The sequence below is a fragment of the Mauremys reevesii genome, linkage group 14, assembly GCF_016161935.1.
Source record: "Mauremys reevesii isolate NIE-2019 linkage group 14, ASM1616193v1, whole genome shotgun sequence".
In the NCBI taxonomy this organism is placed as follows: domain Eukaryota; kingdom Metazoa; phylum Chordata; order Testudines; family Geoemydidae; genus Mauremys; species Mauremys reevesii.
In genome coordinates, this window is record NC_052636.1 from 34,198,155 (window position 1) to 34,225,330 (window position 27,176).

General features: G+C 50.8%; 1 protein-coding gene across 1 annotated transcript in view; it reads left to right on the plus strand.

Annotated features, from left to right (window-relative positions):
* The window catches only part of LOC120381845 (zinc finger protein 271-like), a gene marked incomplete at both ends in the record, with an annotated part of 41,800 nt that overhangs the window by 916 nt on the left and 13,708 nt on the right, over positions 1-27,176 (plus strand). The window lies entirely within an intron of this gene.

The following is a 27,176-nucleotide window of genomic DNA, read 5'->3' on the forward strand; positions in this document are numbered from 1 at the left end:
AGGGGTCATATAAGGTGTCCAAGACCAGGTTATGAGGCTGCTGCCAGTTATAATTATAGTGTCTATATGTATGCATCATTTTGTAGTTGAAGTTATAGGTATTGGTCTTCTATGTACTGTCTGTATTTCCAACTTATGCTGTGCTTCAGGGAGACATCCCAGACAACAAGTTTGGTGTTAGCTTTCCCCCTTTAGCATGCTTGATGGCCCATTAAGGACCATCAGCTATCTCAACTTGACCATTGAGGGAAGGGCAGATAGTGCCTTGTAACTCAGCAAAGTATGCAGGGACTTGCCCATGTGACTCCAGACTCCATTGCTGTCATTTTCCACAGTAAGAACAAGAAGTGTTCTTACACCTCAAAAGCCTATAAAAAGGCCTGATGCCTCATTTCCATCTTGTTTTCAATCCTGCTTCTTACCTCTGGAGGAATCTTACACTACAAACTGAAGCTCTGAACAAAGGACTGACTGACCCATCCCAGAGGAGGATGTGTACTCAGAGACTTGATTTGAGCCTGCAGTTTCATCTTCCATCACTGCTACAAGTACTGACTCTAAGAACTTTGCCATTACTGGATGTAATTGATTCCAGTTTAAGCAAATTCTAGCTCTCCTTCGCTATCTTTTTCCTTTTATGAATAAACCTTTAGATTCTAAAAGGATTGGCAAAGAAGCAAAGATTTGCAGGGTAGATCTGACGTGTATATTGACTTGGGTCTGAGTCTTGATTCCCTTTGGGATCAGAGAACCTTTTTCTTTTATTGGGGTGTTGGCTTTCATAATCATTCCTCCCCAGAACCCGAGAGTGGGACTGGCGGGGTGATACTGGGAGACTGCAGTGTCTAAGGGAGGAAATTGCTTGTGTGACTGTGGTTAGCCAGTGGGTGAAACCAGAAGTCATTTTTGTCTTGTTGGTTTGGTTTGCCTTACAGGTGGAAAAATCCCAGTCTTGCGCTGTAACTGCCCTGTTTTAAGCGATTTGTCACTCTCAGTTGGGTCCCACCAGAACCGCATCGTCCACAAGTATCATCTGCAAATCTTTGCCCACTTCTCACTGTTTACCTCCCTTTCTCCAGATCATTTATGAATATGTTGAATAGGATTGGTCCTAGGACTGACCCTTGGGGAACACTCACCTAGTTACTCCTCTCCATTCTGAAAATTTACCATTTATTCCTACACCCTTTGTTCCCTGTCTTTAACCAGTTCTCAATCCATGAAAAGATCTTCCCTCTTTATCCCATGATAACATAATAATTTACTAAGAGCCTTCTGGTGAGGGACCTTGTCAAAGGCTTCTCTTCTGGAAATTATGGTACACCATGTTCACTGGATCCCCTTTGTCCACATGTTTGTTTGACACCTTCAAAGAACTCTAATAGATTAGTATGATATAATTTCTTATAGAAACCATATTGACTTTTCTCAACAATTTTTGTTCTTCTATGTAACCTGATAAATTTTATTCCTTTGACTATTGTTTCCTAACTAATTTGCTAAGCCTGGTACAGACGTTTTTTTAGACTTACCAGTCTGCAACTGCCAGGTTCGCTTCTAGAGCCTTTTTAAATATTGGCGTTTACATTAGCAATCTTCCAGTCATTGGATACAGAAGCCGATTTAAAGACAGGTTACAAACCATAGCTAATAGTTCCCCAATTTCACATCTGAGTTCCTTCAGAACTCTTGGTAAATACCATCTGGTCCCGTGACTTGTTACAATTAAGTTTATCAAGTAGTTCCAAAACCTGCTCTAGTGACACTTCAATCTGTGGCAGTTCCTCAGATTTGTCACCCACAAAAAGGTTTGGGAATCTTACCAACATCCTCAGCCATGAAGACTGAAGCTAAAAGAGTCCATTTAGTTTCTCCGCAATGACTTTATCGTCTTTAAGGGCTCCTTTGTATCTCAATACTCCAGTGGCCCCACTGGTTGTTTAGCAGGCTTCCTGCTTTTGTTATTACTCTTTGAGTTTTTGGCTAGCCCTTCTTCAAACTCCTCTTTGGCTTTTCTTATTACATTTTTACACTTAATTTGGTAGTGTTTATGCTCCTTTCTATGTAATTTACTAGGATTTGACTTCCACTTTTAGAAGACGCCTTTTTATCTCACTGCTTCTTTTACCTGCCGTTAAGTCACGGTGACTCTTTTAGTTCTTTTGCTGTGTGTTTTAATTTGGGGTATATATTTGCTGGGCCTCTAATATTGTGTTTTTGAAAAGTGTCCATGCAGCTTGCAGGGATTTCACTCTAGTCACTGTACCTTTTAATTTCTGTTTAACTAACCCCTCATTTTTGCATAGCTCCTTCCTGAAATTAAATGCCAGTGTTGAGCTGTTCTTCCCACCACAGGAATGTTAAATGTTGTTATATTATGGTCACTATTTCAAGCGGTCCTGTTATAGTTAGCCCTTGACTAGATCCTGCACTCCACTCAGGACTAAATCGAGAGTTGCTTCTCCTATTGCGGGTTCTTGTACCAGCTGCTCCAAGAAACAGTCATTTAAAGTATCCAGAAATTTTTGTCCTGAGGTGACATGTACCCAGTCAATATGGGATAACTGAAATCACCCACTATTATGGAGTTCTTTATTTTGATAGCCTCTCTAATCTCTCTTCGCATTTCATCCTCACTATCACTGTCTTTGACAGGTGGTCGATAACAGATCCCTATTGTTATATTCTTATTAGAGCATGGAATTACTATCCACAGAGATTCTATGGAACATGTGGTTTCATTTAAGATTTTACTTCATTTGAGTTTATGTCTTCTTTAACATACAGTACCAGTCCTCCCCACCCCGAGTATGGGGATCCAGGATATAGTATATTAGATTTCCAGAAAGCCTTTGACAAGGTCCCTCACCAAAGGCTCTTACGTAAATTAAGCTGTCATCGGATAAAAGGGAAGGTTCTTTCATGGATTGAGAACTGGTTAAAAGACAGGGAACAAAGGGTAGGAATTAATGGTAAATTCTCAGAATGGAGAGGGGTGTTCCCAAAGGGTCAGTCCTAGGACCAATCCTATTCAATTTATTCATAAATGATCTGGAGAAAGGGGTAAACAGTGAGGTGGCAAAGTTTGCAGATGATTCTAAACTGCTCAAGATAGTTAAGACCAAAGCAGATTGTGAAGAACTTCAACAAGATCTCACAAAACTAAGTGATTGGGCAACAAAATGGCAAATGAAATTTAATGTGGATAAATGTAAAGTAATGCACATTGGAAAAAAATAACCCCAACTATACATACAACATGATGGGGGCTAATTTAGCTACAACGAGTCAGGAAAAAGATCTTGGAGTTATCGTGGATAGTTCTCTGAAGATGTCCACGCAGTGTGCAAAGGCAGTCAAAAAAGCAAACAGGATGTAAGGAATCATTAAAAGGGGATAGAGAATAAGACTGAGAATATATTTATTGCCCTTATATAAATCCATGGTACGCCCACACCTCGAATACTGTGTACAGATGTGGTCTCCTCACCTCAAAAAAGATATTCTAGCACTAGAAAAGGTTCAGAAAAGGGCAACTAAAATGATTAGGGGTTTGGAGAGGGTCCCATATGAGGAAAGATTAAAGAGGATAGGACTCTTCAGCTTGGAAAAGAGAAGACTAAGGGGGGATATAATGGAGGTCTATAAAATCATGAGTGATGTTGAGAAAGTGGATAAGGAAAAGTTATTTACTTATTCCCATAATACAAGAACTAGGGGTCACCATATGAAATTAATAGGCAGCAGGTTTAAAACAAATAAGAGAAGTTCTTCTTCATGCAGCGCACAGTCAACTTGTGGAACTCCTTACCTGAGGAGGTTGTGAAGGCTAGGACTATAACAATGTTTAAAAGGGAACTGGATAAATTCATGGAGGTTAAGTCCATAAATGGCTATTAGCCAGGATGGGTAAGGAATGGTGTCCTAGCCTCTGTTTGTCAGAGGATGGAGATGGATGGCAGGAGAGAGATCACTTGATCATTGCCTGTTAGGTTCACTCCTCTGGGGCACCTGGCATTGGCCACTGTCGGTAGACAGATACTGGGCTGGATGGACCTTTGGTCTGACCTGCACGGACGCTCTTATGACCTGCTCTGTCCTTCGATATATTTTGTACCCTGGAACGATTGTGTCCCATTGATTGTCCTCACTCCACCAGGTTTTTGTGATGCCTATTATGTCAATATCCTCCTTTAACACAGGCACTCTAATTCACCCATCCTATTATTTAGACTTCTAGCATTTGTGTACAAGCACTTGAAAAACTTGTTTATTTGTCTGCCCTTTCTGATGAGTCAGATTCTTGTGTGTGTGAATGCTTCTCGCCTGATCTGGCCCCTACTTTATCCTCTTCCAGCCTCTGCCTGACTACAACTAAAAATCTCTATCACTAGTCTCTTCTCTAAGACAAGTCTCTGTCCGATCCACGAGCTCCTCTGCAGCCATTGCCTTTCTCCCATCTCTTAGTTTAAAACTGCTCTGCAACCTTTTTAATGTTAAGTGCCAGCAGTCTGGTTCCACGTTGGTTTAGGTGGAGCCCATCCTTCCTGTATAGGCTCCCCATCCCCAAGTTTCCCAGGTCCTAATCAATCTAAACGCCTCCTCTCTACACCATCATCTCATCCACGCATTGAGACTCTGAAGCTCTGCCTGCCTACCTGGCCCTGTGGAACTGGAAGCATTTCTGAGAATGCCACCATAGAGGTCCCAGATTTCAGTCTCTTTCCTCGCAGACTAAATTTGGTGTCCAGGACGTCTCACCTACCGTTCCTTATGTCACTGGTGCCTACATGTACCACTTTGACCACTAGATCCTCCCCAGCACTACATAAATCTATCTAGATGCCTTGAGAAATCAGCAACCTTTGCACCAGGTAGACAAGTCACCATACGGTTCTCCGGGTCATCACAAATCCAGCTATCCTTGTTTCTAATGATCAAATCTCCCATTACTAACAGCTGCCTTTTCTTAATGCCTGGGGTTCCTCTCGGAGAGGTAACCTCAGTGCAAGAGGTTACCCCAACACCATCTGGGAGGAAGGTCCCAACTATGGGAAGGTTTCCCTCTGCTCCCATTGACAGCTCTCCTTCCCTGGGCCTTTCATCCTCCTCAACAGCGCAGTGGCTGTCTGACCAGAGGTGGGAGAAATCTACAGTGTCCCGGAAAAGCCTCATCAACATACTTCTCTGCCTCCCTTAGCGTCTCCAGTTCCACCACCCTGGCCTCCAAAGCCTCCACGGTCTCTGAGGGCCAGGAGCTCCTTGCACGAATGCACACGTAGCCACCCGCCCACAGGGCAGGTAATCATACATGCTACATTGAGAGCAATAAACAGGATAGCCCCACTCTGCTGCTGGGCTTCTGCCTGCATTCTCTCTTACAGCGACCTAGGTTAACAACAGGGTTTTTCTTTCAATCAAGAAGTTTGTATTATAACTTAAATGTTTTAAAGAATGACAAGAGTACCTCGCCCCCTTCCCACTCCCCTTCCAAACTCCCTCACAAAACTCCCCATTAGCAGCCCTGTCTGAAAAGCTCCCTGGTCACTTGCTCATTGCTTTACAAAGCACTCCCCTATCACAGACCCCCCAGCCCCTGCTTGAGCCACTCAGGGTAGGGGGCTGGGAGCACCCCCAGTACCCCAGCCCACCCTCCCAGCCCCCAGACCTGACTCCTGCATCCCCTCCCACATAACAAGCCCTCACATCCCATGCTCTGACCCCTGCACCCCCCCCACATCCTCACCCGCACCCTGGGCACCAAATGGGAGCTCCTGCACACACCCCACATTGCCATCTGTACCCCTCACACCAAATGGGAGCTCCTGCACACACCCTCTACATTGCCACCTGCACCCCTCACACCACATGGGAGCTGCCCCAGGTAAGCACTTCACACCCCAACCTCCTGCCCCAACCCAGAGCCCCCTCCAGCATCCGAAAATCTGGCCAGACCCTGCACCCCCCACGCCAGCTGCTCCGGCACCCCCACTCCCCCCCCGCCCTGACTCCGGCCCCCGGAACACCCGGCCCTCCCTGACCCTTGCACCCCCTCACACTCCCAGCCCTTCCTCCTTCACCCTCTCAAACACACCCCAGTTCCCTGCCCTCCCTGATTCCTGCAACCACCCATAACCACTTATCCCCACCCCTGCCAATCACACACCCCAGCCTTGACTCCTGACTCCTGCCCTCCCAAAAGCCTCCTGCCCACCCTGACTCCTGCCCCCACATCCCCACCTGCATTGCTCGCATGAAACAGGAGCTGCTCAGGTAAGTGCTCCACACCCCAACCCCTGCCCCAACCCTCTGCCCTCCCACACCCTAACTCCTGGCCAGACCCTGCACTCCAACATTTTTAATTTTTAATAAAGGGCTCTTATCCCAAGCGCTTTAAAATAGTTAGCTAACGGCACAAACAATATATGGAAAGATCATTAAGTGGTGCACCAAGACTCAGCAATTTTCAAGTGGTCTGTGGAAAATCGGTTAGACGACAAAAACAATCAAGGTACCTCACTTTATTTTCATTTACTTCCTATTACTTATAGGAGGAGGAAGGAAAAAAAAGAATGAAAAATGGGGGTGGGAGGGAAATGAGAGAATGTTCTTTTTCTTGCCTATGTCCCAAGGAGGGACCCCTAAAATGGAGCTGAGCACAGGGCCCCACTAATGCTAAATCCGCCACTGAGCTTCCTTCTCTGGATACCCCAGCCAGCAGTCAAGGATGCACGGACTGTCTGTGTGATAAGTGACCCTGGGCCAGCAGCTCTGACTCCAGCAGCTCATTTGTTACACCCTAAGCATTATTGTGCTCTGGGTGGAGAAGGCTCAGGGTTTGAGAGGTCAGGGGTAGGAAGCTTCTGCTGATTATGCTGCACCTAACCTCAGTTTTACTTGAGGAAACAGGAGATATTTTACACTATGCACGGCTCCTGTGCTCTGTTCCCAAAGTATTCTGCAGCAGGAGGGTCTCTGGTAGCGTGTGTGTCACTGGCATATCGGGGTGATGCTGAAACAGGGCAGAGTAGAGGTGGCATTGCGTGGCTGGCGTGAACCATGTCCCTTCTTTTCCCCTTCCAAGAACAGAGGGGACAGGAACCCTTACCCAGCGAGGTCACATTCTCATAGTTCTCCTGCATGACATCCCTGTAGAGGGCTCTCTCAGTGGGGTCCAGCAGAGCCCACTCTTCCCTGGTGAAGTACACAGCCACCTCCTCGAAGGTCACCGGCCCCTGAAAGAGCAAGAGTCCAACACTCAGTAACTGCTGCCCCACTCACAGCCCCCCTATACATGGAGGACAGGAGCCAAACAGAAACTCTGGGTGGATTGCAGTCAGAGTTCCACCCCCACCCTGCTCAGAGCATCCAGGAAAAACCAGGGTGAGGGGACGGCGAGAGTCCCTCCTCTCCCAGCAGAGCCATCACACACCTACTAGCCACAGACTGATTCAGGAGATGGAGCCCCTAGCAGGGTCCAGGGACAGCTCCCTGGTAGGAAGCCCAACACCCTCCCCATTCTGAAGAGCTGGATGGGAAGGGAGGGGAATCTCCCCTAAGCCTCACTGGTGGGTGCCCCCTTCATATCTCACAGCAGCCGCTGGTTAGTCAGGTCGGGCTCCAGCACTATGAGTCTGGTCAGTTTTCCCAGCCCCACGTAGCTGGGCTATTTTCTGCTCCACAAACTAGAGCATTTCCACCGAACCTCCTGGGTCTGTTCCTAGAATCTAGGCCACATATTAAATAACTCCCAGCAGGGTTAGCACACCCTGTCCTCCTCCCTTTCTCCACCCTGTGCATTTCCTGCAAACCAGACTGCAACCTCCAAACCAGCCTGTGCAAACCTTCCCATCTCCCATGTATTTGCTGTCCCTCTCCCACATGGAGGAACCCACCAGCAACCTCCTGATAATACCTACCTGAACTGGCTCCTCTGCAGCCATTTCTCTCCCCTGTCCAATAAGAGGACGGGAAGAACTGGAGCGAAACATGGACGTTATTCTGCAGCCTGGCAGGCGAGAAGGGCAGTTGTGAAGGTTTCAGAACAGGCTTTAATTCATTTCACAGCATGATTCCCCCAGGCCCTTTCCCTGCAGACAGGCACCCTAGAGTCTGCCATGCTCAGAAAGGCTTGATCTCTTTGTACAGTGTAGACCTGGCCTCTCCTGCCAGGCTAAGCCCACAGAGACATTTTTAACCTCCCTTTTCCCTCCTCACCCCCAACAAAGTCTCTGAACACAAGGCTAGAAAAAGCAGAACCAAAGGAGTCACTGTGGGAATTCCTCAGACACTGACCCCATGGCAGCCACACCCCAGCAGGAGGGATATGGAGTCAGGAACTGGATTTTCCTCTGTCTGATTCTCATCTTTTCCACAGGAAAGTGACTCTATCCAGGGTAGAAGCAGCAAAGAATCCTGTGGCACCTTATAGACTAACAGATGTTTTGCAGCATGAGCTTTTGTGGGTGAATACCCACTTCTTCGGATGCAAGCAGTGGAAATTTCCAGGGGAAGGTGTGTATATATAAGCAAGCAAGAAGCAAGCTAGACATAACGAGGTTAGATCAATCAGGGAGGATGGGGCCCTGTTCCAGCAGCTGAGGTGTGAAAACCAAGGGAGGAGAAACTGGTTCTGTAACTGGCAAGCCATTCACAGTCTTTGTTTAGTCCTAAACTGATGGTGTTAAATTTGCAGATGAACTGGAGCTCAGCAGTTTCTCTTTGGAGTCTGGTCCTAAAGTTTTTTTGCTGGAGGATGGCCACCTTAAAATCTGCTATTGTGTGGCCAGGGAGGTTGAAGTGTTCTCCTACAGGTTTTTGTATATTGCCATTCCTAATGTCTGATTTGTGTCCATTTATCCTTTTCCTTAGAGACTGTCCAGTTTGGCCGATGTACATAGCAGAGGGGCATTGCTGGCATATGATGGCATATATTACATTGGTGGACGTGCAGGTGAATGAACCGGTGATGGTGTGGCTGATCTGGTTAGGTCCTGTGATGGTGTTGCTGGTGTAGATATGTGGGCAGAGTTGGCATTGAGGTTTGTTGCATGGGTTGGTTCCTGAGCTAGAGTTACTATGGTGCGGTGTGCAGTTGCTGGTGAGAATATGCTTCAGGTTGGCAGGTTGTCTGTGGGCGAGGACTGGCCTGCCACCCAAGGCCTGTGAAAGTGTGGGATCATTGTCCAGGATGGGTTGTAGATCCCTGATGATACGTTGGAGGGGTTTGAGCTGGGGACTGTATGTGATGGCCAGTGGAGTCCTGTTGGTTTCTTTCTTGGGCTTGTCTTGCAGTAGGAGGCTTCTGGGTACACATCTGGCTCTGTTGATCTGTTTCCTTATTTCCTCATGTGGGTACTGTAGTCTTGAGAATGCTTGGTGGAGATTTTCTAAGTGTTGATCTCTGTCTGCGGGGTTAGAGCAGATACGGTTGTACCTCAGTGCTTGGCTGTAGACAATGGATCTTGTGGTGTGCCCGGGATGGAAGCTGGAGGCATGAAGGTAGGCATAGCGGTCGGTAGGTTTTCGGTATAGGGTGGTATTAATGTGACCACCACTTATTTGCACCGTGGTGTCTAGGAAGTGGACCTCCCGTGTAGATAGGTCCAGGCTGAGGTTGATGGAGGGGTGGAAGCTGTTGAAATCATGGTGGAATTTTTCCAGAGTCTCCTTCCCATGGGTCCAGATGATGAAGATGTCATCAATGTAGCGTAGGTAGAGAAGGGGCGTGAGTGGACGGGAGCTGAGGAAGCGTTGTTCCAGGTCAGCCATAAAAATATTGGCATATTGTGGGGCCATGCGGGTGCCCATAGCGGTGCCACTGATCTGGAGATATATATTGTCATTAAATTTGAAATAGTTGTGTGTGAGGATAAAGGCACAGAGCTCAGCAACCAGTTGTGCTGTGGCATCATCAGGGATATTGTTCCTGACAGCTTGTATTCCATCAGTGTGTGGGATGTTTGTGTAGAGAGCCTCTACATCCATGGTGGCTAGGATGGTGTTCTCTGGAAGGTCACCAATGCATTGTAGTTTCCTCAGGAAATCAGTGGTGTCACGGAGATAGCTGGGAGTGCTGGTAACATAGGGTCTGAGTAGAGAGTCCACATATCCAGACAGTCCTTCAGTGAGAGTTCCAATGCCAGAGATGATGGGGCGTCCAGGATTTCCGGATTTGTGGGTGCAGCAATACATCTGTCTGGGCAGATTAGAGATCTGGAAATCTCTCTCCAAACTCTTCTCTCCCACAGCCCCTTTCAGTCTCTTTCTCCTTTTCCCCTCTCCCTGCCCGTCTGGTATGAAAGTCCCATTCCTGGGTAGTTTGCTCCCACATGGCTGGATTTGCTCCTGCAATTGTTAATTGGATGAGAAATGAGGGGGTCTGTTTGTGTAGTGTCATTTTAAGGCCAGACCCCAGCATTTTCCCTTTGTTTCTTTCAGTTACTTGGAATGTCTGGATCAGAATTTAGTATTAACAGGGCCCAGGGCTGCCCTAGGGGGCTAGGACCAGCTGGAGAAAGTCATCCCCTGGGCTGGACAGAGAAGCAGCTTTAATTCAGGTCACTTCCCAGCACAGAACCCCGCTGGGGGAGCAGCAGCTGCTAAGCCTGGTCTCCCCGATCACAATGGAGGCTGCAGCGTCTGACCCAGGAAGCTGAACCCCAGTATCCTGAGCAGAGAGGGACAGAGCGTTTGAGCAGCTTCCCTCCTTTAGCTCTCTGGGGAAAGCAGCTAACGAGAGCCCCTCCTCACAGGGAGAATTGCTGATCTCATTTGCCTCACTGTCCATCTGGAGTCACTTCTTGTCTTTCCATACAGTGACTCTGGATTAACATTGGTCTCAATAAAACCAGAGTTCAGAAAGAATGAGTCCAGAATGCTGTGGAAGAGACCATTGTGGCAGTGCTGACCCCCCACCTCCCTCATCCCCAGATCCAGGACAAAGACTGGGGGCACAATTTTCCAAACGGAACCAAAAGTTCCTGCAGTTTTCAAAGAGGAGAAAAGCAAAATCTGTGATTTCACACGAACAATGAATGAAAAGTGGACAGAAAGATATCAAAGTGACACGGCCTGTGAGTGGGGAATTCCGGGCATTGCTTGGAGACAGGACTATGGCACAAGTTGATCAGAGAGAAGGATCATGGTTAGTAGAAGTTCCCACAGCCAGGCGCCCAGCAGCTATTCCCTGGGACGCAGCCCCAGAGTCACCAGCCAGGGACCTCAGCTACCCCTCAGAGCACCACTGGCCAGGGAATCCCCACCAGACCATGACTGTCAGGTTGGGAATCCCAAAGGGTTCCCCCCACCAAGAGCCCCCAGCAGCCAGGGACCCCCCAAAAGGGACCCCCACTGGGAACTCAGTCCTCACTGCCTGCCTAGGATCCCCGCCCTCCAGCAGGATCTGCCCTGCCCTTTCCTGGCACCCTCCTCCCCCTGTGGGATCCCCTGGTGCTTTACAGGCACCCCTGGCCTAGCGCCGGGATTCTCCCACACAGACTCTGTGCACTGGGCAGGGCAGCGATCCCAGGAGCCAGCTGGGGAAGCCCAGACAGAGCCCCTGGCACAGCACCAGGCTCCTCTAACTTCCTGTCCCGCCTCCCAGAGACACCCCTCCCCTCGTTCTGCAGCCAACAGGATCCCAGCAATACCCACCTTCATGACCCATAGCCTCAGGGCTGGGCACATCACAACAACCTCAAAACCCCAAACCTCCAGAACCCACCAACCTGACTAGGGTACTCCCTGCCCAGCCACCCAAACACCTCCCCCTACCACAATGCCTCTTCCTATCCAGCTGCAATCTCCTCATACATACACCCCTTCCCCCAGAGCAATAGTGTTACCTCACAGTGTCTGATAAGTGGATAGAAAGTTATCACCGCCTCCTGCTGGCCAGTCGCACAGACAGAGGGAGCCCTGGGGGATGCTTCTTTAACAGGAGAATGGAAGGCCTGGAGGGCAAGAAAGGTAAGAAACTTCCGTGGCCTGTCACTAGCAAATAATGGCCACCATGGATCCAACCCCAAGGTGGCTACATCTTAGCACTGCGGGAAGCAACCCCTCCTGAAGAGCATTTGTCATGGGATTTGGGAAACTTCTGGACCCACACTGCACTCAGAGAGACCTCCTCATCCCGTGCCAACTGGAGAAAAGGATTCAGCCAACTCTCCTGTTATCAGCTGGGAAACACTGATCTCCAAACATGGGGAGGCCTCTGAATTGGATGGGTATTAAATGTGTGTCTGGTCTCTTTCTTCGGCAAACATTTTAACAGAGATAAAGGAGGAAGAAATGATTCTCAAAGGAGACGGGAAAGATGATCTCTGGGCAATTTAACCCCCTGCAACAACCAGGATGGAGAATGACTCAGGGCAACAGGTTCCCTCCAATGAAGAAGTTGCTGGGATTTAGAGACATGGGGAACAGCCCCAAACCGGAGAGGATTTTTAATTGACATTTGATGATGACATAGAAAGAGGGAAAACCTGAGATTTGAGATCAGTGTTCAGAAATGAAAAAGAAAGGGTGGAAATCAGAGGATTTTGGATCCATTTTTGTAAATTAGTGAAAGGAAAGTGGAACATCAGAAGGATTTTATATCAGTTGTTGATATGAGGTAAAATCTGAGTGTAGTTCACATCAATATTTGATAAACGAATAAAGAGGAAATGGACAACATAAGGACACATTTTCTATCCATAGTCAAGAACCTGAGAAAAGGTATAAATCTGAGATTTATTTTTTTTAGTAATTTATAAATAGAGACAAGGAAAACTCAGGGCATAGTCACTTAGAAATAGACAAGGAGAGAGAAAGTGGGGCAAATTTTTAGGGTATTTTATATGAATCTTTGAGATTTGCAGAGAATACATGTCACAAGGTAAGCAACTGATAACAAGATAATTAATTCATCTACACGAGTTCCAATCAACACTCCTGAGGTGAATTTTGGGAGGATATTGTGTGTCGAGCCAATGAAGAGTAATACATTTTTGTAACCCTCCTTTGTGCTGCCTAAAGTATTTCTTTCCACACAAATTAAAGCCCAGTTGTAAGTAAAATATCTTGCTTATAAAAGGAGCCTGTTCCAGAATTCTCTTTCCTACAGGGCTACGGTGCTTTGATTCCTGACCTCTCTCTGAGTGTTACTGGTGTGTGATGCTCACAATACTTCAGAAGAAAAGTTCTCTTATTGCTGAGTGTCATTTGCATGAATAAAAAGTTACTGATTTCCTCAAATCACACAGAATAAAACCCACCACAACATAACGTCAGGCAATTCAGGAACCCCCGACGGGGCCGTTGTTGATCCGGGATAAGATCTGAGCGGTTCCCACCAGGGTCTGACCGAGGAGGGGAGGCGGGGGGGGGGGGAAGCGGGGCCCCCCCGCGGGCCCCGGGCCCCGGGGCAATCCGGGCGGTGGGACCCCCGGGCCCCTTACCGAGGCGGGGCCCCCCGCACGGCCCGGACCGGCGACAGCAGCGAAGGCGGGAGAACGGGGCGGGGTTGGGATGTTTATATCCGGGTCTGAGCGTTGGGGGGGGGAAACGGGTCACAGACTCCGCCCCCGGCAGCGGGGAGACAAACCCCCAGCGCGGGGGGGGGGGCAGGGCGGGGGGAGGGGCCCCGGGGGGGGCTTTGACGGGCCGCTCCAGCGCACGCGGGCAGTGACGGTTCCCCGCCCTCACACGGGCCGCAGGGAGCCCGTCTGTTCCCCGCGCCCCGCTCGGCTCTTACCGGTTCTGCCGCGCGCCCGGAGCCTCCCCCCGCAGCGGCCGGAAGTGACGCAACCCGCGGGGGAGGGGGGGAGGGGTAACGAGACGGGGCACCAGCGCAGCTGTGCAGCTCCACGGGAGGAGGTAGGAGTGGGTCTGAGAGGCAGCGGCTGGGAGCGGGGGCGGGGCGGGGCGGGGGCGGGGCGAAGGATGCGCGGTGGAGGGAGGGTCAGGCTGGCCCGGGGGGCTGGAGAGAGCGGAAGCGCCCCGGGGCAGGCTGGGAGATGTAGTTCCTGATTCTCCCTGGACCGGAAATGACGTTCGGAGGAGAGACCAAGCCGAGTTGCAACGCGCGCGGGCCGCTGCGGCTCAGCCTGGCTCGCGCGGGGCCGTTGGAGCCTCTCCGGGCCGGAGAAGGGTTGGTGCCGTTGGAGCTCTGGGCATGCGCAGATCGCGGCGGAGAGCCCTTCATTAACCGTGGCCGGGGAGGAGCAGGTGACCCCGAGGAGCGGGGAGAGAAAGGGGGCTGAGATCCTCGGATTTACCGCTGCCCTCCCGTGGGGACCCCTCCTCCCCGTCCTGCCCCTTTCTCCTAGAGAGCCACGAGCAGCGCCCAGGGTGACCCCTCCCCAACCCCTGAGAAGTTCCCTGTCCCCCGATTGTGCCCCATTGTCTCTCCCCTTCGCCAGTGGCCAGTTCAGGTCTCAGGTTTGGGGGTTTCCCCCATTTCCACCTGCCGGGATTTGTCCTTGTGCGGGTGGGAAATGGTTCCCCCGAGTGATTCCTGAGCTGGGCAGAGGGTGAATGGGCAGAGGCTGGGGGGGCCCTGAGACAGGGACACCGCTGGGCTGGGCTGGGGGGGGCCACTCTCTGCTGGCAACGGGGCCTGGGAAGGGCCAGGGAGGGGAGGGAGGAGCAAGTGTCCCCCATGGAGATGGCCCAGCCCCAGGTTTCCCAGTCCAGCTACTTCCCCTCCCCCACCCTGCCCAACCCAGCAGCCCCCCCCTTGCTAGTCACATTCCCAAACCCCACTGCCAGCCCCTCCCCACTGACAGTGACTTTGTGACTCCAGCCCCCTCCTTTCCCCTGTGAAAAGACATCACCCAGGGCTCCCTGCCGGCCATGTGAGTGTGAGACAAGAAGAATCCTCCCATTCTGTTGTTGATTGAATAACCTTGTATAATCCCCTCCAATTTCCCATCTTTCCTCTTGAACTGTTAAATGGTGACACAAACTCTCCCAGAGGTTGGTGCTTCTCTCTTATATTGGCAAATATTTAGTTTATGCCCCATTTTCTCCTCAGTTCTGAAATACTGATATCTAATGCTCAAAAATCTTCCCGCTTTTCTCCCCAGATGTGTGACTGAGATCAAGGCTTTTATCGTACTGAGCGTGTCCCTGTTCTGCCAGGTGCTGCAGAGACCCCAACTGAGATCTGGGCCCTGTTCTGCCAGGCACTGAAGAGACCCCAGGTGAGATCAGACCCCACTGTTGTGCCAGGTAAAACTGAGACCTGGACCGAGATCACGGCCCCCCTTGTCACAGGCAGCGAACGACTGCGACCCAAAGCGCTGCCTCCGTTGTGCTGGGCACTTCAGAGACCTCGACTGAGATCTGTGTCCCCGTTGGGACTGGCACTGCACTGACCCCGACCCAGATCACGTCGCACCACTGTACTGGGCACTGCACAGACCCTGACAGGGATCCTGGCCCCACAGTTTGCCAAATGCTGCAGGGGCCCTAAACAAAATCAGAGATCCTGCAATGCTGGGAGTTGCAGAGTCCCTGACTGAGGTCAGGCCCCTGTTGCACAGGGCTCTGCACAGACACCGAGATCGGGGTCCCCATTGTGACAGGTGCTGAACAGACAACAAGGGTATCTCTACCCTGCCACTAAAACCCCCAGCTGCCCCATGCCAGGTGACTCAGGCTCACAGGCTCAGGCGAAGGGGCTGTTTAATTGCAGTGTAGATGTCTGGGCTCAGGCTGGGGCCAGGCTGTAGGACCCTGTGAGGTGGGAGGGTGCCAGAGCTTGGGCTGCAGCCCCAGCCGGAACATGGACACCAGAATTAAACAGCCCCACAGCCTGAGCCGTGTGAGCCCAAGTCAGCGGGGATGGGCCAGCTGCGGGTGTCTGACTGCAGTGTGGACATGCCCACAGGGACAGAGGCCTTGCCACAAAAAGCTCAAAGGCTAAATAGGCCAATGGTGGGAGGCGACTCTCCATTTTACAGATGGGGAAACTGAAGCTCAGAGAGCTGAAATAATTTGCTCAAGTTTTCATGGAGAATTTGGGGCAAAACTGGGAACTTAACCCAGATTGTTTGAATTCTTGCCTCTCCCCTTAACCCCAAGCCCAGCGTGTGTGTGTACAGCGTTGTTTTGGTCTGTGTTTGCATTGAATTGACTTCCAAGGGAGGCTGTGGAATTTCCTTCATTGGAGGTTTATAAGACCAGGTTAGAGATACACCAGTCTGGGAATGTCTAGGGGAACTTGATGTTAGGGGGATTATTCCTTCACCCTCTCACTTCCCTGGTCCTTCTCGCATGAACAGAGAGCAGCATTACCTGTAGTCCAAAGGCGCAAACAATTCGATGTTCATTGGGGTGAAGTTCCAGCAAGCATGATTCCAGTTTCCTTCCTTAGTGTCCCCCTTCCCAGCTCTGACACCACAGAGCCTTGCCTGTGTCCCTGTCCCTGTTCCCATCCCCTGTTCCCATTTCCCTTTAGCAAAACATGATCCCAATTCCCCAGTCCCTGTTCCCATTCCCCTTTACTTCCTGATTGACTGCAGACTATATAATAAAACCTGAGTTTTGCTTAGCTATTTCTTAACCAGTCATTTTACTGAAATTTAACTATCCAATCCTAACATATTGTAACATGGTTATTTAACCAATTACGGTATATTCCACCACCTTCATTGGTTTACACCCAACAAAATTAATTGTACAGCAGACAGAAACAATCACAGAACCAGACAGAGACCATACAAATAAACATACAAAACAATACAGAAGTGAGGATTTCACAACTACATTTATACAGACATAAGGGTTTTCCAGCTGTGTCTATTGATAAGTGAGTTCTTGCCAGACAGGACGCTATCAAACCAGGTTTCCTTTTACATCTTCTAGGCTCTTCTCTTTCTCTGGACGTGATAGAAATATCAGGGCAGGGTTGTATTCCTAATAGCCCAATAGCACCTTATTTCAATGTGACAAGTTTGGAATGTGAGGCTGTGACCAGACACTTCCCAGCGTATGGCTGCCTAACTACATCTTGGCTGAAGGCCTTAGCCTGTCGCAGTAAGAGAAGGCCATTCCACAGACAGTGATCTTTGATTCCTTCTTATATACCTCTATAACTAGCTAAGTGATAAGAATACACCTACATTATTAAAGTACAGGCCTTTGCAGACAGGCCTGAATATCTATAGCCTAACACTTGGTTCTGCCTCAGCACAGGGGGCTGGAGTAGACGACCTCTCAAGATCCCTTCCAGGCCTACACTGAAATAATTCTCTTTTGTGCTGTGTCCTGTTCTACGCTGAGCTGTTTTGCATGGTGCCATTTGGAACTGTGATTGCCCCATGTTGTGTTGCATAGTTTTATGGTGCATTGTTTTGCCTCAGCGTGTTTGGTGTCTGTGTTGTGTTGATTTGAGTTGACCTATTTTGCATTGTGTACTTTTGTCCTAAGGTGTGTTAGTTTGCATTGTGTTGCTTTCTTCTCCTTAGTATTGTGTCATTTTATGCTGTGCAATGTAGGTTTTTGTTTTATTGTTGTTGTTTTTTGAATGGCCTGACATCATGTTGTCGTTTTATTCTGTATGTTGTTTTATACGTATATATTGCATAGCATCCTAGACATGTAGGGCTAGATAGGACCTCAAGATGTCATCAAGTCCAGCTCTCTCTGCCGAGGCAGGACCAAGTATATGTAGATTATCTCTGACAGAGCTTTGTCCTCCTTGTTCTTAAAAACTTCCAGGGACAGAGACTCCCCAGCTCCCCTTGTAAGACTATTCCAGAGCTGACCTGCCTTAGCTCTGGGGACACCCACACAGATTGTAGTGGTGAGCAGCTCTGGAAAGAGAGGAGACCCCAGTGAGTGGGCAGGCTGGGTAAAGAGACTAAAGTTGGGAGGAGAAACATTGACGTGTCCAAGGTCACCCAGGCTGTCTGTGACCGAGCTAGAAATAGATCCCAGTTCTAGTGCCACCGTACTGCTGTTTTGAGCACTGAAGGTCTCTGCCACCCTGGTGTTTTAGGCACTTGTGCAAACCCTTAGTACAGACAGAATTTACACTAGTGCACTCTGATTGGCACTAGTGCACCATGTCCCTGTTTGAAAGCTTGCAGAGGATGGGGGGCAGTGACCTCCCTGAGTCCTGGGGCTGGCTGAACAGTGCAGCTGGTAAGGGAGGGGCAGCAGTGAGTACTGGAGGTATGAGCCAGGAGCACAGCCCCACAGGGCTGGACACTGACTTCTCCTGACCCAGGGGACACCCCCCAGCTGTGTGCAGGGACTGCCGCTGAGCTGCCTGCCAAGACAGCCTGTGCATCCATGGACAAACCACCTCTTCCTGCAGCCTAATACAATGGGGTCTTGGGGACCTTTCCAAGCTGCGGGTGACGGGGCTCTGGCATTACCGGGGTCTGTTCCTGGCTCTGTCCCTGACCTGCTTGGTGACCTGGGGGAAGTCACAGCCCCTCTCTGTTTTCCTCCTCCCTATTGTCTACTTGGATCGTGATCTCTTTGGGGCAAGGACTGTCCCGCTCTGTCTGTGCCGTGCCCAGCAGAATGGGGCTGCTGATCTCAGTCAGGTTCTCTGCCATGTGCTGCACGATGGGGCCCTGATCTCCATCAGTGTCTGTGCAACGCAAGGCACAGCTTATAGACTCACAGACTTTAAGGGCAGAAGGTAGAGGTGTATTTCAGATGAGGTCTCATCGGTGCCTTGTATAACAGCACTAACCCTTTCATGTGTCTGCTGGAAATACCTCACCTGATGTATCCTAGGACTGCATTAACCTATTTCACGGCTGCATCACATTGGCAGCTCATAATTATCCTGTGATCAACCAATACACCCAGGTCTTTCTCCTCCTCTGTCACTTCCAATTGATAAATCCCCAGCTTATTGCAAAATTATGCATTTGGAGACTAACAACTAGAATTTGTGCACTATTGATTTTCATCCCATTTCTATTACTCCAGCTTTCAAGGACATGCTGATTTTCTTGTATGATTTTCCTGTCCTCCTCCATATTGGCAATCCTCCCGGCTCTGTGTCCCACTCCCACTTCTTGTGCCAAGATCACTAATAAAAGTGTTGAGTAAGATTGGTCCCAAGACTGATCCGAGGAACTGCACTAGTAACTCCCTCCAGCCTGACAACTCACCGTTCAATATGAGCCCCTTGTAGACTGCCCTTTAACCAATTCTTTCTTGACCTTTCAGTTCTCATATTAATTCCCATCGTCTCCAATTTAATGAATAGTTTCCCATGTGGAACTGTATCAAAAGCCTCACTGACGTCCAGATCAGGTTTCTCTGCACAATCTACCTTTTGTAATACCATGTTTTATTTATTTATAGTGCTGAAGGCTGGGAGGAACTGTTAGCAGTAGGCTGAGAATGGCCATGTGGAGGTGGGGGAGGGGATGGCAGACAGTGGGGGGAGTTGGAGGGATGCGGCATTGGAGGTGTATCTGGGATTGTGTTTTGTAGGAGTCCATGTCTCTGCTCCCTGTGGCCGTGGCACGCCCGCACCAAAGCAGCATGTCAGCAGAGCAGACGCACACACCGTAGCTCTGCCTGGAACACGCAGCGTTCACTGCCAGACGGGCTGGGCGATTTTTCAGGGACCCAGCTTGATATGCCTGGCTGGGGTGGGTTCAGTTGGACGGGGGTCTGGGGCTCTGATAGTTTGCGATGTTCCTTTTGCATAGTCAGTTCTTTCCAGTTATTGTTTTACCCCACCTATGCCAGGTGCCGTTCTCTTCGTAACTTGCTTCAGTTATTTCACTTCCAGTTTTTAAATGGGATCTAAGAATTGCAAAGCTGAATGAAAGATAAACAAACAGAACCATTTGAATGTTGGCCCAGAGCTGGTAGAACGGTACCTAGTGATGGTCGGCTGTAATGACCGGGTTCCCTACAGCGTTTTCTGGTGGGGCGGATAAAGCAACGTCAAAGGGCCAGATGCACGTTTGAGGGCGAAAGGGATCGTCAGGTGTTTGCTCTCTAAGGAACATGTCACCGGCCAGGGCCTGCAGTCTGTCAGGAGAGGTGCGCTGGGGTGTATTTAGGAATCTGAAAATAAAAGGTGAAGACAGCTGGGTCACAATATCCAATGAAATCTTGCAAACAATTATACAAGTGGACCCTACTGCTGTTAAAACAACATGGTATTAATACTGATTCAAAACTGACATTAAAATTAGGAGAGAAACTCATGAGAAATGAACTGACACCTACTTACCATTTCTTACTGCCTAATATGTTGACACTCCCTCACAGCATCTTTTTTTCAAAGCGATGCACAGCACACAGTCAAGTTAATGAATGAAAGCACACCCATTATTGACTGCTTTGTGCTGCATGAGCATCTGATTAAGCACCTAATTACAACTGTACCACTGTAAGTGGAAATGTATCAACCCAGCTTAGCTCCAAGGTGTTTAGATGGGAATGAAAAGTTTCTAAATTAAATACATGGCAGAATGGTTAATGGGGAAAATACACTGAAGTGCCTCTACCCAGTCCTGTTGACTTCTTCTCCCAAACCCCATGAGTTCTGGCCTCTTGGTCAACTCAGCTCCCAGTCCCATATCAGCTGTGCCCTCTCCCAGCCTAACCCATTTCTACTGCAATTCTTCACCCTCCTCATCCAGGCAGGGGGCTGGCGCTGCAGCCCCTAAGGTACCTGCGTTAATCACTGTCTCTCATACTGGGGCTATTTAGATTTCAGGGAACGCTTTCTCAGAAGTACTGACTCTGGGAGAGGGGAGAGAGGAGAGGCTGAGAGAGCGCTTGCTCTAACGGCCACGTTCAACTCTGGTAGCCTCCATGTTGCCTCATCCTCCACCCTCCCCCATGTGTCTCTGCTCTTGTGTCAGTGTGTCACCTGATCATAATGCCACTGGCTTCAGCAGAGCTCCTAGACAGGAGCTACATCACAAGGGGGTTACAGTACTGAGAGTGAAATACATCACAGAGAGGGTGTAATTATCCTGAAGTGAAACATTCCAGTCTAGGAAGCGAAAGAATTCAAGTACTTCATTACTTAAAATTATGCTTGAAAGGATTGGATTTTTATGAATAAATTGCAGTAAATGTTAATTTCACTGTACACACACAAATGAAAAAATATTTATATAGGTAATATACAGAAATGCTTCTAGAGAAAGTGGAGTTTGATTTAAGGATATTTACACTGTATATTTTAGGTGTGACAGACAATTTCTCTTTGAACAGTTATATGATTTGGCTTTTGGACTCTCAACAGTTACTGTTATTAAATAATTGTCTGATGACCCCCATAACTTCCCACAGCTCTGAACACTGAAATTGTAAACATTGAAAAAAGGGCTTAAAAATAAATATCTCTATCTGTTGAAATTAAAAGAAAGAAATAGACACAATGAATTTTGTCAAACCCACTTAACAGCAATTGCAATATGCTAGGGGATGGGAATTCACAACTAAGGCACCAACCTTAATTCTGCCCTGTAGTGACGCCAGGCAATTGCCGTAGGGCTACGAATTAGGCATTTTAGTGTATATCGTTCCAGATTACAAATCGGTATGATCCAAAGACACATGAGATCTTTTCCTAAGGATATCACTGTCACTGGGTTGTTTCTCTTAGTGGTAATTCCCAGAAGTGAACAGATTAATAACATTTTATCAGCTATGAAGTGGCCATTTCAGATTTTTGGGGAGTGTTTGTTATTTTGCACTAGGGGCCAGGTCCTTGGAGAGACGGAACCTTGGTTGCATTTTAACTTCTCCATGCTCAGCAGCTTCTGGAATTTGGTTCAAAGTATTTACATGTTTCCCTGCCCTGTTCTTAAAAGTGCTGTTTTAGAAAGTGGGAAGGGCAGGAACTGACTGCAGGATCAGTAGATGACTCCCTTAGATATTTATAGCTCATCGGAAGGAGGACGGGGATTGGTGGGCGTTTGGGGATTTAATAATAAACACACAAATATCATTGTTCTTAGTGAATTTTCATCTTCTAATTCCCATAACCCACTAATTATCCCTGGCTGCCCCCGGCAGTCTGGGGATGGAGAACTAGTAAACTCCTGTGGCCAGTGAGGAACCGAAGGCACAAGGATCTTTCAGTGGCTGACTCAAAGTCACCCAGAGTGAAATTCACTTCACTGGATAAATCCCTAGTTGCTGAGCTCTGCAGAGGGGTGGGGAGGTGAATTCCATCCCCCATTCTTGGGCATAGACCCCCCTCCAATTCTCACCCTGATCTCAGACACTACCCCACCTTCCCCTGCAGTGATGGACCCACTTGATGCTGCCAGAGCCATCTGCCATGCGAGCTAGAGAGGACAGAGGCCCAGCTCCAGAGCAGCTCCCCCTGCCCACAGCCTCCAAGCTGTGCTAGAATTGCCCTGACTTTCCAATCTGCAGATCAGTCCGGCTGTCCCCAGCCCGTGCACCCACCACACACAGTCTTTGTCACAACAAACATCCCAGGATTGGGAAAGACCATCTGGGGCTGGCTGCAGTCTCCCGTTGCTGCTGTGAGGGGAATGGGGTGGTCCCTCATAGAGGATACAAACATACCCAGGGGCAGAAGGGAAATGTAGTTTCTTCCAGGGGTTTGAAATGTTTGGTTTAGAGTCCTGAGCTCTGTCTTCCTGTTTGTCTCCTCCTGCCACTTTCAGATCTCTTGGAGAGACAAGGTGGGTGAGGTAATTGTTTTAGAACCAATTAAAAATACCTCTTTGCTGTCCTGAGACCAACATGGGTACAACAACTTTCCCCTTTGTACCCCCTCCCCATCTCACCTCCCCCTCAGCTGAGACTGTCCCATGTGATAGGAAAATAAGGGTTCAGTCCTGTCGCTGGATTGGGTCTTGCCAGCACTAACGGGAGGGAAAGCCTGTGTGCATTAATGACAGCAGCAGCTCTGGGACTCAACACATAGGGAGAAGAGATGGGAGTGAGCAGGCTGTGTTTGTGCCAGGTGTGAGTTACTCATGTGGGAATTCTGCACCGCTGTATGCACAGAATTCACGCCCAGCGCAGAATTTCTTTTTGGCTTGAAGAAGATATGTTCTGCCTGAGAAGTGCTACAGTTCTGCCTTTCACCCCCAGAGGCCCGTGTTGCACCAGAACTGGCAGCAGCCAGCTGGGTTCATCTTGGTGGTAATTTGTTGCCCCGAGCTATACCCCAAATGGGAGGAGAGTTAGTGGGTGCAACTGGGGAGAGTCCTGAGACACGGCTGCCGCTGGAGGTGGGGACAGGGTGGTCATTCTCGACTCGCAAGAGGGTGTGGAAAGGGCACAGGAGGAGCCAGTGTCCCCTATGGCGAGTGCCCAGCCCCAGGTTATCCAGTCCCAGACGCTTCTTCCCCCACCATACCCCAAACCTCTTCATCCTCCAACCATCAGTTGCCAGGCTTCCTTGCTGCGAGCCCTTCCTGACTGCAGAGACCCTCTGAGCCAGTCGTGTGTCAGGGCTCAACCTCTGGCTGCGTCCTCAGGGCACTTTCTTCCTCTCTCGGGGCACCATGCCACAGGGGCCCCACAAATCTACATTGCTCAGGCTTTGGCTTCAGCCCTGGGTGGTGGGGCTCAGGGCCCTGGACTTCAGCCCCATGCGCTGGGACTGGAGCTTTCTGCCCTGGGCCTCAGTGAGTCTAATGCTGCTCTTGCTTGTCCCCTGCCCTGAAACCTGCTAGTGGCCCCCAGGGGGCCCAGGACCCCTAGTTGAGAACCACTGCCTTGCCCCACGAATCACAGCAATGTTCAGGTTACTGCCAGTCATAGAATCATAGAATATCAGGGCTGGAAGGAACCTCAGGAGGTATCTAGTCCAACTCCCTGCTCAAAGCAGGACAATCAGGAGTATCTACTCATTTGGACTCACTGGGGAGCCACAGAAAGAAACAAGATGTGCTGAGGCAAGAAGGCCCAGTCTCAGAGCCCTTTTTGGAGTCACGCTTCCCAAAGGCTAAAACTAGGCCCAGCCCATGAAAGGAGCACTCCCAGGAGAGACTGGATAAAGGCTGGAGCATCAAACAGCTTTGTAAACCTGAGAGAGCTGCCTTGGGGACAGTGACAGGGAGAATCGCCAGAGTGACTCCTTGGATTCTGCTCTTCTCTGGCCTTTGGTTCTTAGAATCATAGAACTGGAAGGGACCTCGAGAGGTCATCTAGGCCAGTCCTCTGCACTCAAGGCAGGACTCAGTATTATCTAGACAATCCCTGACAGGTGTTTGTCCAGCCTGCTCTTAAATATCCCCAGTGATGGAGATTCCACAACCTCCCTAGACAATTTATTCCAGTGCTTAACCACTCTGACAGTTAGGAAGTTGTTTTCCTAATCTCCATCCTAAACCGCCCTTGCTGCAATTTAAGTCCGTTGCTTCTTGTCGTATCCTCAGAGGTTAAAAAGAACAATTTTTCTCCGGCATGTTTGTAACAACTGTGGCAGAGCTCTGACCCTGCTCCGGTGGATCCTGCGCTTCATGCTGCCTCAGTGACTCACTGTGACCCTCCACGTAGCCCTTCTCTCTCTAGGGCCAGGGTTACAGTCTACTGAGCCCTTTTCATCACAGGCTGCAAGGAGGTTGGTGAGAGAACTCCCACAGTCTCTGTTCAGCCTCCTGTCCTGACATGGACCTGACTCCCTTCCAGGAGCTGTTCCTGTAGTGGTGGGTTGGGGAGAACCCGGGCCCGCCCTCTACTCCGGGTTCCAGCCCAGGGACCCTAATGGTAGCAGTTGTTGGCAGCCAACCTTTCACTGCCAGAGTTGCTACATTTCCCTGGGCCACTTCCCGACAGCTCTCCTGCTTCTCCCTTCTTCACCCTTACCTTAGGGCTCCCTTAACGATGGTTTGAGGGTGTCTTCAGTAACCAGCCCTTGCCGCACTTCCTCTCCTCTGGCTCCCCGGCTCTCCTCTGCCTGACTGGAGTGAGCCCTTTTATAGTATCAGCAGGGCCTTAATTAGAGTCAGGTGGTCACATTAACTGAATGGCCTCACCTGACTCTTTACAGGTTAATTAGTCAGGTGTTCTCATTAGCCTGGAGCAGCCCCTGCTCTGGTCAGTCAGGGAACAGAAGACTCTTTCTCCAGTGGCCAGAAGACCTTCCTTCTGCTACTCTGCTGTAGAGGGTAGGAGGGAGAGGGCTGCTGTTGCTGTTCCTGCTGGGCCCTCGCTGCTGCTACTGCTGCTGCTACTGCTCCGGCTGCTTCCCTGGCTGGGCTGGACACCACCACCCACCCCCTTTCTCTGCTATCTGCTTGCTGGCTGGCTAGTAGATTTCCCCCCCCCCCCACCCAGTTGCTGCTGTTACTCCACCTACAGCCCCTGGGGGGGGGGGGGCTGCTGGCCTGCTCCCCGGAGGAGGGGAGTGAGGGACCCCAGCTCCAGCCCTTGTTGTTGAGGGCTCCACCACCACCATCTTCTGAGTGGGGTCCCTCCTGCCTGGCCACCAGACCACCGCCTGGAGCTGCTGGAGCTGCTGTGTTTGCTGGGGAGCTGCTGGAGCCCCGAGGAGGAGGAGGAGAGAGCTGCCTGCTGCTGGAGGACCTCATGGAGACTCTGCAGACCGCCGTGGAGGGGGCACTAAAGGACTGAGTATTTTTCAGACTGTGCTCTTGTGGTGGGGGTTTGGACTGTGTCTGTTGGGACGCCGGGGGTGTGGCGTGGAGCCTGCCCCTGGTCCAGCCTTCGCCCCCACCACCATCGTTGCCCCCTCCACCACCCCCGCTGGCTGTTTTCCATCTACCTCGATCTCCTGCCTCTGGGACTGAGCTGCTCACCTGGCTTGCCACGCCCACTTCCACCATTTGGGCCTGCAACAGCAGCAGCCACCATTGACTTTTTTGCACAAGTGCCCGTGGGCGCACCCCCCACTCCCACCCCCTTGGCCTGGCCCCTTTCCTTTGCCGCATTTGTCTGCCCCACCCATTTCCTCTGTGGCCCTGACTGTCCTGCCCCAGCCCTGCAGCTAGCCCCGTGGTCCCTCTGCCCTGTTCCTAGCTCGACTTTCCCCCCCCAGCCCTGTGATCCCCCAGCCCTGATTGGCCCCTCCTCGTGCGCCCATGCCCTCCCATGCGCTTGTGCCCTTCCCCATTTGAGTTTGCCCTTGTTCACTGCACCCCCTATGCTGTTAGCCCCTGATCCCCTAGTGTAACTAGAGGAGCCGAATTTCTCTGGGTCGGTGGCCTGCCACCCTCCCGCCCCTGGGTCCTTGCTTGCTCCTCGGTCCTTTAGCCGTCCCTTTCTGGCACCCTCCTCCCCTGCCTGCAGCCTAGCGGGGAGGGGTGGTCGCCTCCTTTCCCTCCCCTCCCCTCGCTGTTTGTCCCCCTCCCCGCTCTCGTTATGGCGGGGGACACGGTGGGGAGACCTCGCGCTGCTCCCACCACCCCTCCTCCGGAAACCCCATGTCCGCTCCCCGAGCCTCTACCTCGACCGCTGCCGGTCTACTGCCACTGCCCCGCTGGGGCACTGGCAACGGCGAGTACCGGGAAGCGCCCGCTGCTGCAACGCCCTTCGCCTTCCGCTTTCGGGAGCCCCAGCCGGTGGGAAAGGTCGGGTGGGAAGAAGGGTAAGGGCCCCGCTAAAAGACCAAGCCCTCCATGGCAGGGACTACCCCGCTGCCACGGCCCCACTACCGCCGCGCATCCTCCCCGCTGTTCCTCCACCAGCTCCGCGGGTGTCCCTCCCCCGGCCCCCAGGGCGTATGCCCAGGTGGCGGCAGCCCCCCCGCCTGCCGCTGCTCCTCCAACCGCCGCTTCCGCTTCCATCTATAGCGGCCGGGGCCCCTTTCCCACCTTGACCCGGAAGCACAGCGTCCGTTGCCTCCTGGTGCCCGCCTCGCCCCACGTGGAGACCTACGTGCGGGCGTTGGCGAGGGCCCACAGCCATCGTGGCGGCCTCCAAGATGTACGGGAAGGTAGTCTTCTTCCTGGCGTCGGAGGCCGCCACCCAGGAGGCGGTAGAGACGGGTCTGGCGGTGGGGGGCGTGTTCGTGCCCCTTGAGCCATTGGAAGACCTGGGAGTCCGCTTGATCCTGACTTCCGTCCCTCCCTTCCTGCCCAATGCCGCCCTGCTGCCCGCCCTTTCTGCCCTGGGGCGCCCTATCTCCGTCATCAGCCCTCTCCCGTTGGGCTGCAAGGACCCCGCCCTCCGTCACGTCCTCTCGTTCCGCCGGCAAGTGCAGCTTCAACTGCCGCCGGCGGCGCGTGACGGAG